Source organism: Eschscholzia californica, unplaced genomic scaffold, assembly GCF_041429995.1.
Source record: "Eschscholzia californica isolate CP2 unplaced genomic scaffold, dmEscCali1.0.p SCAF_3, whole genome shotgun sequence".
Lineage (NCBI taxonomy): Eukaryota > Viridiplantae > Streptophyta > Magnoliopsida > Ranunculales > Papaveraceae > Eschscholzia > Eschscholzia californica.
The window spans coordinates 17,968,490-17,979,164 of NW_028238420.1; positions in this window are offsets into that span (position 1 = coordinate 17,968,490).

The following is a 10,675-nucleotide window of genomic DNA, read 5'->3' on the forward strand; positions in this document are numbered from 1 at the left end:
AACCTATATACGTCAACTAGAGGGGTTTGAGATTCTCAGGAAGAAGAATAGGTTTGTTTACCGAAGGTCTCGACACGGAATTTTAGACCTATAAAGAGAAGCAGAGCTTCGAGACAGAGATGGAATGCAGAACAGGGCTTATATCGGTTATTAGTGTTAGCGATCCATGTGTTTTCAGATCTATAAAGAGAGAGTCGGTGGGATTAGGGTTTTAGTGGCTATACATGAACTAAAACCCTAGGAGATATTTGTGTCGAATTCTCACGAATCTCTTGTGTATCTTGTGTAACTTGTTTGATCATAGTGGAAATCATGGCGCTGTTGTCGACGTGGCCTAGGTCTCACCAACCGCACCACGTAAATCTCTTGTGTTCTGTGTGATTTTTCTTTATTTCCTATTGCTTTTCTTGGATTACTTTCTTTCGCCACAACAGTTCTAAAAAAAAGTATACGGTGGAACCGTCATATGTCAGTGTCAATTACCCCTTGGAAACGGGCAAGTAGAGGTAACTAACAAAACCCTTCTCCATTATATTAAGACTGAATGTGTAGAATACCAAAAAAATTGTTGGACGAGCTCACGAAAGTACTATGGGCATACCGTACTACGCCCTATAGGGCCACCAGAGACCCTACAAACTAGTGTACAAGATGGAGGTTGTACTACCAATTGAAAGAAGAAAGTTGAGCTTAAGGATAAAGTACTCGACAAGGAAAAGAATGAAGAAATCATAAAGGAGCACCTGGATATCGTGGAAGAGGTAAGAGACCAAACATAGGTTAAAAAAACCTTGCTTTTAAAGACGTAATGGTAAAATAACACAAAGCACATACAAATGAAACAAAGTTTAGACTGAGAGACATAATCTGGGGAAATTCCAAATTCATCAAATGCCCTCAGCAATAAAGTTCTTCCTAACATGGGAGGGTCCTTACAAAATAACTAAAGTAGTACACTCAAGAACGTTCATCCTTCAGAATGCTTTGGGGTACATACTGCCACGACCATGGGAAGCCGAACATCACAGAAAGTCATTCACCAAAGGTTGCAATGAAAGTACACAAAGTACCCCACACATCTCAATAGTTTTTCAAAATAAAAAGGGGAAGTAACATGTGCATATGTGAGTAGATCCTACTATTAAGAGATTGAGTTTTATCTTGAAAAGCTATTTCGCCAGATTCTATATTATGAATAAAATTAGTTACTTATGAATGAAATCCTGGCCTTAAAACAAAAGTCAACTACAAAATAGCCTCCAGGCATCAAATAGAACTCAAGGTTGTAAACCCTGTTTAGTCACGTAAGGCGGTAAGCCCTAGCGGTCAGGCACAACTCTTTAAGATAAGGCCTACGAACGTAGGTTTCCAATGCAAAAAGCCCTGGTAATTTAGCATGAAATTATTCTCAATTATTCAAGCACCGAAAATTGTAAGCCTGTATAGCCCAAGTTGTAACCCGACAACCCCCAAAAATCTTAAGCCCTGATAGCCAAAGCGTATCATGACAGATCAAAATCGTAAATCCGGATAGCCCAAGCTATAACCCAACATCCCAAAAATCATAATCCCGAATAGTCCAAGTAATAACTCGACAATTCAAAACCTCGTAAGCCCAGACAGGCCAGGCGATAACCTCGCAAGACAAAAATTGTAACCCTAGTAGCCCAAGCTACATACAGGCACTTAAACAACTTAACGAATTAAGCCTTGAAAACAAGCAACATCTTAAGCCCTGCTGGCCAGGCACCCTTAGCCTGGATAGCCCGAGCGCTAACCCGATATTCAACCAAAGAAAATGCAGGTAGCCCAAGGTATAACATGAAATTTAACTAGCTCAACAGAATCAGACTGAAATATCAAATAAATACATTCTCGAACTAAAATATCTTGGTTTCTCTCTGTTAGAAGTTCTAAAGCTTACAACTTCCAGGCAGATGATCTGAAGCCCAAGCTTTGGCCATACACGAAAATAGTTACATATAAAATAAAACCTTATCACATACGCACTATCATGATGCGTTACAGGAAATTCGAAGATCGATACAAATATCAAAACTACATTGTTTTGGGTTTTGCAGGAACAACAAAGGAAAAAAATCTTGTAGTTAGCCTATGTGATGCATTAATGTACTAACTCGTCATCATTTATATAAGTTTGACGAAGGAAATAAATCTCAAAGGAATGAAAGAACACTCTGATCATCAAAAACACATAAAGATTACGATTTCATTCATTATAAAGGGAATTTACATGTTTGAAGACGAATAAGAAGGATGAGGGGGCAGAAGACGACGAAAGGGGTCCCGCAATAGTAATATAAGCTAAAATCAGGAGCACCACATGCCTACCTCCCCCCCTTAATTGTTGGCTTATGGTGTCTCTTAGTGTTCTAATCGGAATCTCAGACATCTAACATTTTCACTAGTATCCCTAAGATCTCATGCATAAGTTAAATATGAACTGAGTAAATAGAGATTGTTACCTTAATCGCTATTTTTCCCTCGAACCATTCCGGTTGAATAAGAAGACCAAAAGCTCCAATTGTAGTTCCTCTACTTGAGACACTCGAGTAATCACCTTGATCTCCCACCTTGAATTTAGCTAGAACATTAATGGTTGTCAGACGAAGAACACCTTCTTCTTTAGACTAGATAGATAGTTGAGAACTAATATCTCTTTCTTTCTCTACTTGATGTTGTAGAGTATGAAATCTCTTTGAGAATTTTTCCATACCCAAATCTATTATAATGAGGGCCTTATATAGAATCTCAAAGTTAGAGTCCAACCCTAATTATATTTCCTAAAAGACCAAAATAGAAGGAGGTTTACGATTTTCCGAGTTACACAACTATGTGGTCGGCAAACACTAACCCTATAGGCCAGATCTGGCCGGCCAAGGCATGGGCCTTTAAGTACCCTTTTAAATTGCCTGACCCAAAACCCTATTTGTTTCGGCATTCGTACTGTCTTTGCTTTGACTTTCTTTAGGCATTTTCGACATATTTCCGGATCTAATCTGTGTATATATGTCTCATCCCTCTAGTCATATCTTTCGATCAAGTGGACACTCTTTTGTGTAACCCGATGTAGGATCCGAACGAAGTTAGCCGCGAATTATCCCGTAATTCGACGATCGCAGTTGGTTTCTAGCTAAACACTACGATCTCTAAATCGTCCGAACTTGATGACCTTGTTCCTCAATTGTCCTATCTGACGAATTGCTCTCATTGCATATTTGGTCGAAGGACATCTCCTTCAGTCTCCCACTTGTACTTAGGACAAGTGCAATGCTCGATTCCCATGTGACTTTGTATCCCATCTGATACGTCATCTATTTTCAGACTTTCTTAATCCCGAGTACAGCTGTAAGACAAATGATTAAACTGTAATCCATTTGAGCACGTCCATGCATTTTTCAGTTGCTACTCGTTAAGTAGTCTGGAGATACTCATCCTAATGCAATTAGGAAAACATATTCCATTTGTACACTCCCACTCAGCTTCATGTCCATGATGCCTTTCCTAGTATCTGCCTTTGTAACCTCCTTTTATGGCGTGGCGTTAAACAGAACCAAAGTTAGACATTTCTTACATAAGATGAGTGAAGCATTCATGTTTTGAGGAATCTCTCCAGTCTTGTCAATGAGAGGTTTTTGACGTTCATCATTTCTGATGTACTCTCATGTTGGGTTATCCAGTGTATAATTCTAATCATACACCCATGTAGTCGACTTGAATACCCTATTCACATAGCCCATGAAACATCGCTATCTTGTCGATCTCACGCGCTAGTCTTCGTAAGTCATTATTGTCCAAACGATGATCTGGACTAGGAGATGATAATGAAATAATTCCAAGTTCACTTAACATGATTTCATTCATCAAATCACGTATCTGACAAACCTATTCGAATATTTCTTTAACGGCGGATGGTCTCTTAAAATACTAAACCAAATTTGAACTGACAAAATTAAAGAACTTTTATTTTATATATAGAATGTAAGTAATTAGGCACATAAACTCCTTTATGAATCCAAATTACATTTAATTCCATTCTCCAATGCACTTTATACCAATGCCCCCTTTTGTGGGAATTGCGTTTTTGCTGAGGTAATGATTTAGTTAACGGATCTGCACGTTGTCATCCGTGTGGACCTTGTAAATGACCACATCTTTTCTCTCTGTGATTTCCCTGATCACATGGTACTTCCTTTGGATATGCTTGGACTTCGGATGTGCTTTAGGTTCCTTGTCTTGGGCAATTGCTCCATTCTTGTCACAATATAAAGCTATCCCCTCTTCTATGCCAGGTACGACAACGAGTTCCATTATGAACTTCTTGATCCAAACCCCTTCCTTGGCTGCTAGGTATTCTACTTCTGTTCTGGAGTCTGCAACAGTGCTCTGTTTGGAACTCTTTCAGCTCACTGCTCCTCCATTCAGACTGAAGATATAACCAGACTTCGATCTGAAATCATCTCTATCTATTTGCAAACTTGCATCCACATAGCCTTCAACCTTGAGTCTCTCTTCCCCTCCATATACCAAGAATTGATCCTTAGTCCTTCTCAGGTACTTCAGAATATTCTTGGTGGTGTTCTAGTGTACCTCTCTTGGATTCGATTGGTAATGACTACATATGCTCAAAGCATAAGAGACGTCAAGGCGAGTGCAGATCATGACATACATGATTGATCCTATTGCCGAGGCATAAGGAATTTTTCTCATACGTGCTTGCTCATCAGGATCCTTAGGACGTCGATTCTTGCTAAGCACTATGCCATGTGACATGGGAAGAAATCATCTCTTAGAGTCTTTCACATTGAACTTGTCCAGAATCTTATCTATATAAGTTACTTGACTGAGTCGAATCATCCTTTTCGATTTATCTCTGTAGATCTTGATGCCCAATAGGTGTTCTGCTTCCCTTAGATCCTTCATTGAGAAACACTTCTGAAGTCAGTCCTTAACTAATTCTAACATCGAAATTTAGTTTCCAATGATCAATATGTTGTCGACATATAAAACCAAGAAAACTAGTTTGCTCCCACTAACCTTCTTTTAAACACAGAATTCTTCTTCATTCTCGAGGAAAGCAAACTCTTTGATTGCCTCGTCGAATCGAAGATTCTAACTCCTACTTGCTAGCTTAAGTCCAGGAATGGATCTTTGAAGTTTGCAAACATTTCCAGCATTATTGGAGTCAATAAAACCTTCAGGCTGTGTCATACATTATTTTCTAGATTTCCAATAAGGAAGGCAGCTTTGACATCCATTCGCCAAATCCCATAATTGCAATGAGCTGCAATTGGTCGTACGATCCTAATGGATTTAAGCATCGTGACAGGGGAAAAGGTTTCATCATAGTCTATACCATGAATCTGTCTGTAACCTTTAACCACCAGTCTAGCTTTGAAAACGGTAACGTTTCCATCCTTATCAGTTTTCATTTTGAAAACCCATTTGCATCCGATAGGTTTTACTCCATCGGGCAAATGGACCAAGTTCCAAACTTGATTTTCTGACATGGAATCCATTTCTGATCTCATGACTCGAAGCCATTTTAAGAGTCAGAGCTCGTCATTGTTTCTGTGTAGGTACTTGGTTCATTATCTTCTAATACTAGGATTTTTGTCCTTTGAGACAATTCTTTAAGCCTTTAAGACCTACGAGGGGCTCTAGCAACTATTGGAACATTTTCATATTATTGTTTCTTTGTTGCTCATATCGGATCTCATCGATATCTATATTTCTCCCACTTGTCTTCTTAGAAATAAACTCCGTTGTAAGGAAGACACCATCTGGAGCAACAAACACTTTGTTTTCTGATTGGTTGTAGAAGTAGTAACCCCTTGCCTCTTTTGGATAACCCACTTTGAGAAAAGACAATTTCGGAACCTTTCCAAACCATACTTTATATGGTTTCTTTTCCACAAATTTTGACGGAGCGCGGTTAAGTGTGAAAGCAATCGTTTCTAGAGCATATCCCTAGAACGTGTTTGGAAGATTGGCTAAACTCATCATATAATGAACCATGTCTAGCAAGGTACGATTTCTCCTTTCGGAAACACCATTCATCTTGGGTGTTTCAGGTGGAGTAAGTTGGGATAGTATTTCACAACTCTTTAGAAGATCATCAAATTCTTGACTCAAACATACACCACCCCGCTCTGATCGGATGGCTTTTATTTTCTTGCCAAGTTGATTCTCTACTTCGTTTTGAAATTGTTTGAACATTTCAAATGATTTAGACATATCCTTCATAAGGTATATGTATCCATACCTAGTGAAGTCATCAGTGAACAAGATGAAGTAGCTGCAGTTGCCTCTAGCCGTTGTACTCATTGGTCCACACACGTCGGTATGTATGAGTTTCAATGGTTCACTAGCTTGTTCTCCCTTTCCTTAAAAGAAGATGTTGTCACTTCTCCCATTAAGCATGATTCGCATGTGTCGTATGATTCCAATTCATATGATCTTATAAGTCCATTCGCATGAAACTTCTCCATGCGTTTGTGACCTGAACAACAATCTTAGAGATAACTCGGGTTTCAATCATTTGATCGTAGCCTCTTTGTATCTAGGTTAAAGATTTTGTTCTCAACACTTGTCATATAGAGACCGTTGCATAACTTAGCACTGGTATAAAACATTTCACCTTTATATAAAGAACAATGTTGATCCTCTATTATTAAGTGATATCCCTCTTTGTAAAAAACTGAGATAGAGATAATATTTCTAGAAATAGAATTACATAATAGAAATTATGAAGTTCTAAAACTCAACTAGATTCTAAGGGTAGATTATAGGTCCCCATAGCAATAACAACACCTTTGTTTTGTTTTGGTACTCGCATGACCATTTCCTTTTAGACAAATACCCGACTTCCTTTAGCTTCTGCACATCAGAGATGATATGACCTCCACATTCGGTATCAAATACCCATATGGGGGAATCAGTTAAATTTGCTAAGTTAATTTCAATAACAGAGATCATTGGTTGGAAGTCCAAATTTCTCCCCTTTTGTCCTCCAGGTTATACATAGGGCAGTTTCTCTTCCAATGATCGAGACCATGACAGTAGAGACACTTTGAATCAGGTGAAACGCCTTTAGCTTTGGTCTTGAACTGGTCTTTCCTTTTGACAAATCGCTTCCTACATTCATCATTGAACCCTTTGTTTCTCGGAATGAACAGAAGCTCCTTCTATGATTCAGACATTCCAATGCCGTTCCGGATTGCCTTGGAAGTTCCGTACTTCCTCAACCATGATTTCTGTTGGGACATGTCTCATAATTGTCGGATGATTGTTTGCGCATCCATTTTCCAGAATCTCTTTTGAAGATTTGGTACCATGGTTGCCGACATAAGGCATGTTACTAAAACTGATTTCATCTGGATAATTTTGGCATGCCCTTGTTCCTCGACCGTCGAGGTAGCAGTTATCTTTGGAATTGGGGTATGTAGGACGCTTTCTTTGTTTGTGGATCCGAGAACAATTACCAGATTCATCTCCCTAACAAGAAATTTGTCCATGCTCAATTTTTTCTCCTCGAGGGTTGAACATAGGTTGAAAATACTATCTTTTTCCATTCAAACTACATGAAACAGAAGCAGGGTTTTGCTAAGTATTACATTTGATATTTTGCAAAAAGACAATTTTGCCATATTATCCAAGAAAAACCGTCTCTCGTTGAATAATGTGATTCCGAGACCCCATTTCTCAAGTGTTAGGTGGACTAGGGCCCTGGCCTTAACCCCATTGATCTGAATGAGTGAACTACTTCACTCTCGGTTGATAGATTACATGTTTGATGTTAATCCATCCTTTTGCCTCGAGTATCCAAAAATATTTTGCTGATCTCGTTGAGTTGATGTGACATGAAAATGTCACATTTGGAGACCCTAACTTAGACTAATTAGTCCTTTTCGAGTGTTATCAATAATATTTTATATGTTTTTCTGGTTAGGTATCATTTTTGGAGTTTGTGGACGGGTAGAAAGTCACACGGTTAGAAGGATCGTCGGGTGGGCACTAGCAACTAGGCTTCGGGCCTTCAAATAGACGGGTTGACGGGCAGAAGGTCGGTCCTGGTAGTCGGGTAGATGGGTAGGCAAACGTCAGAGAAGGAAACAAGTACTGTCGAGCTAACGTCAGGGTAGAAAACAGGTACCAGTAGCCTGTAAACCTACACAAGGGAAACACAACCGTGAAGTCCAAGGAGGCACCAGAGATGGTGTCGGCCAAGGACCCTCCGACGGTCAAGTCAGTAACTTAGTTCGATGTAATAAAGTGAATAAACCGAAGATAGAGTTACTAATGATGGTAGAGTCGTTGTAGCGTCGGGGTGGCACGACTCGTAGAGTGGCCGGAGCTCGATTCTACGGAATGGTGAGCTGTGGTACTTGATCAACAGAGTAGACTTCTGGTTATGGAAGAGTAGGATTCTGCTTGAAGAAGGATAGACTAACAGGGAATGAGAGAAATGAGAAGCCTCTAGCAAGTTCTAATGTGGTTTCGTGGAAGCTTCTAGCCGGAATCTCTGCCTCAGGCTAGCTTAGACCAGAGGTCGTCGGGGTAGGTGATTTGTAGCCGGAGCTTAGTATAGAATGAGTGAAGTGATCGGAGTAGAGCTTCTAGAGTGCTAAGTACAGAATAAGTAAATATTTTTCGAGTGAGAGTCTGAACTCCTTCCAAGAGTGAGGCTTCCCCTATATATAGAGTGTAGAGGATAGTAACCGCTCTTGGGGGCGCAGGGTTGTTAGATCCGCAATAGTAGGATCGCACTAGACTGCCTCCGCAGCCGGTGATCTCTTGAGAGGGAAGGGTAGCCTTACGATACCCGTTGCCCTAGCCTGTTCGTTGCTAGTAGAAACGGTCTACTACTCCTTTAAAGTAGCGCAAGACTCAGTCTTCTACCATGACTCCGACGTGTAGCAGAAAGCTAGGATTGGACTGACTCAATCTCTAACAACTTGGCCACGTGTACGCACAACTAGCTGGAGTGTGGGTGGATCGTCATGGCAGACCTTATCTTGGCATGCCAGGAGCGTGGGCTTGGGTAAGCCTACTTAGACTTTCTGGGCTTCCGAGGCGTGTTGGGCTTTAGGTGGGCTTCGTTGCTAGACCATAGAGGCTACTGAAGGCACTCCTCTCATGTTACACGAGGGTGGGCACATAAGGAAGGCGCAATGCTATTTTTTGCCAATACAGTTTGTCCTCCACTCCCAGAGTTAGCGAGTGACTGACTTAGGGAGTACTTGTAGCTGTAACCATTAGAACCGTGCCCGGAGGCTTTGTATCGTTGTTTCGTTTTCCCGTGTGGCACGCCAGAGCATTTTGACATGAGTCGGATGGAGCGGTACCATAACTGGTGGGTAGCGAGTCAAGGTTACTCGTAATTCAGATAGAGAGACGGATGCCAGAACATCGGCCACGTTCGGGACGTGGCAAGTTGGGGGGGAGATCACCCGGTCGAGCGGGCTGAAGAGGAGCGGCTCGTCAGGCTAGACGCGTGGGCAGGAGCGTCCTGCCCTGCTGGGACGCAAAGGAAGCTTCCTGCCCTGCTGGGACGCGCAGGACAGGCGCGTCCTGCCCTGTCCCAAGCAGTCTCCTGTTGCGATTTTTTTTATGTATATATATATGGTACGTATATACTAGAGAAGGGTTACCTGAAGTTTTTTTCCCCGGACCTTTGGTTCGGTTCGACAACTAAGCCGGTTCGGCACGTGACGACCAATGTTGTTCATCCGACCTTAAGTTTTCGCAAAATTACTCTGCCAAGTTCTGCTCTTCCCGGCGGCATCTCGTCCGTAACGCCTATGAAGGTTGTAGACGAGCCGTGTAGCAATGAGACTTGTCGGACGACGTGGTCCGTTTAATTTACTTTTCCACTCATACATAAGGGGATGAGGGGTCTTGGACACTTGTGGTTTGTTGGAGTCATTTTTGGAGTGGAGTTTGGAGAAAAAACTAGGAGAGAGAAACTTGAAGATCTTGAGGTAATCTTCGAATTTTTCTTCAGCGTCCTTCGTGTTCTTCATATGTTTGTAGAAAAACTTATATTTTGATCTTCTCAGCAACAATTTGTAGCATGTTTTCCGTATTTTGATCTTATGGTAGTGTAGGGTTCCACCAAATCATGTTTCTTGCTTGCCATGTTAGTATAGTGAACTTGACATATGCATGCTAGAAAATGTGTAACGACGGGGTAGAATCACGCTAGGCTTGTGGTAGCCATGCAAGCTCTGTTAGTGTAGCCATATGCTTGCCTTGCTTTACTCTTGTAGCAGGCGTAGGATTCGGCCAAATTATGTTCTCTGCATGCTCTGTTAGTGTAGCGAACTTAACATATCCATGGCAGAATATGTGTGGTGGTAGTGTAGAATCACGCTAGGCACAAAATGTGTAACAACATGGTAGAATCACGCTAGGCTTGTAGTTTCCATGTTAGCTAGGGTAGGACCTTGTTGCCGCAATCGCGAGGGCTAGGTGATGGGCCTAGAAGGTTACCCTAAATAGGTCACCACCCGCAAGTATACGGGCGTCAAGTGATAATTCCGGTAAGACCGGTTCGTTCCTCAGAGACTAAGTGAAACCTATTCTAAAACTTGGAAGTAGCATGGTTTTCTTTTCGAAATTGATTTGGTGATAAAATACTAAAGCAAATAAT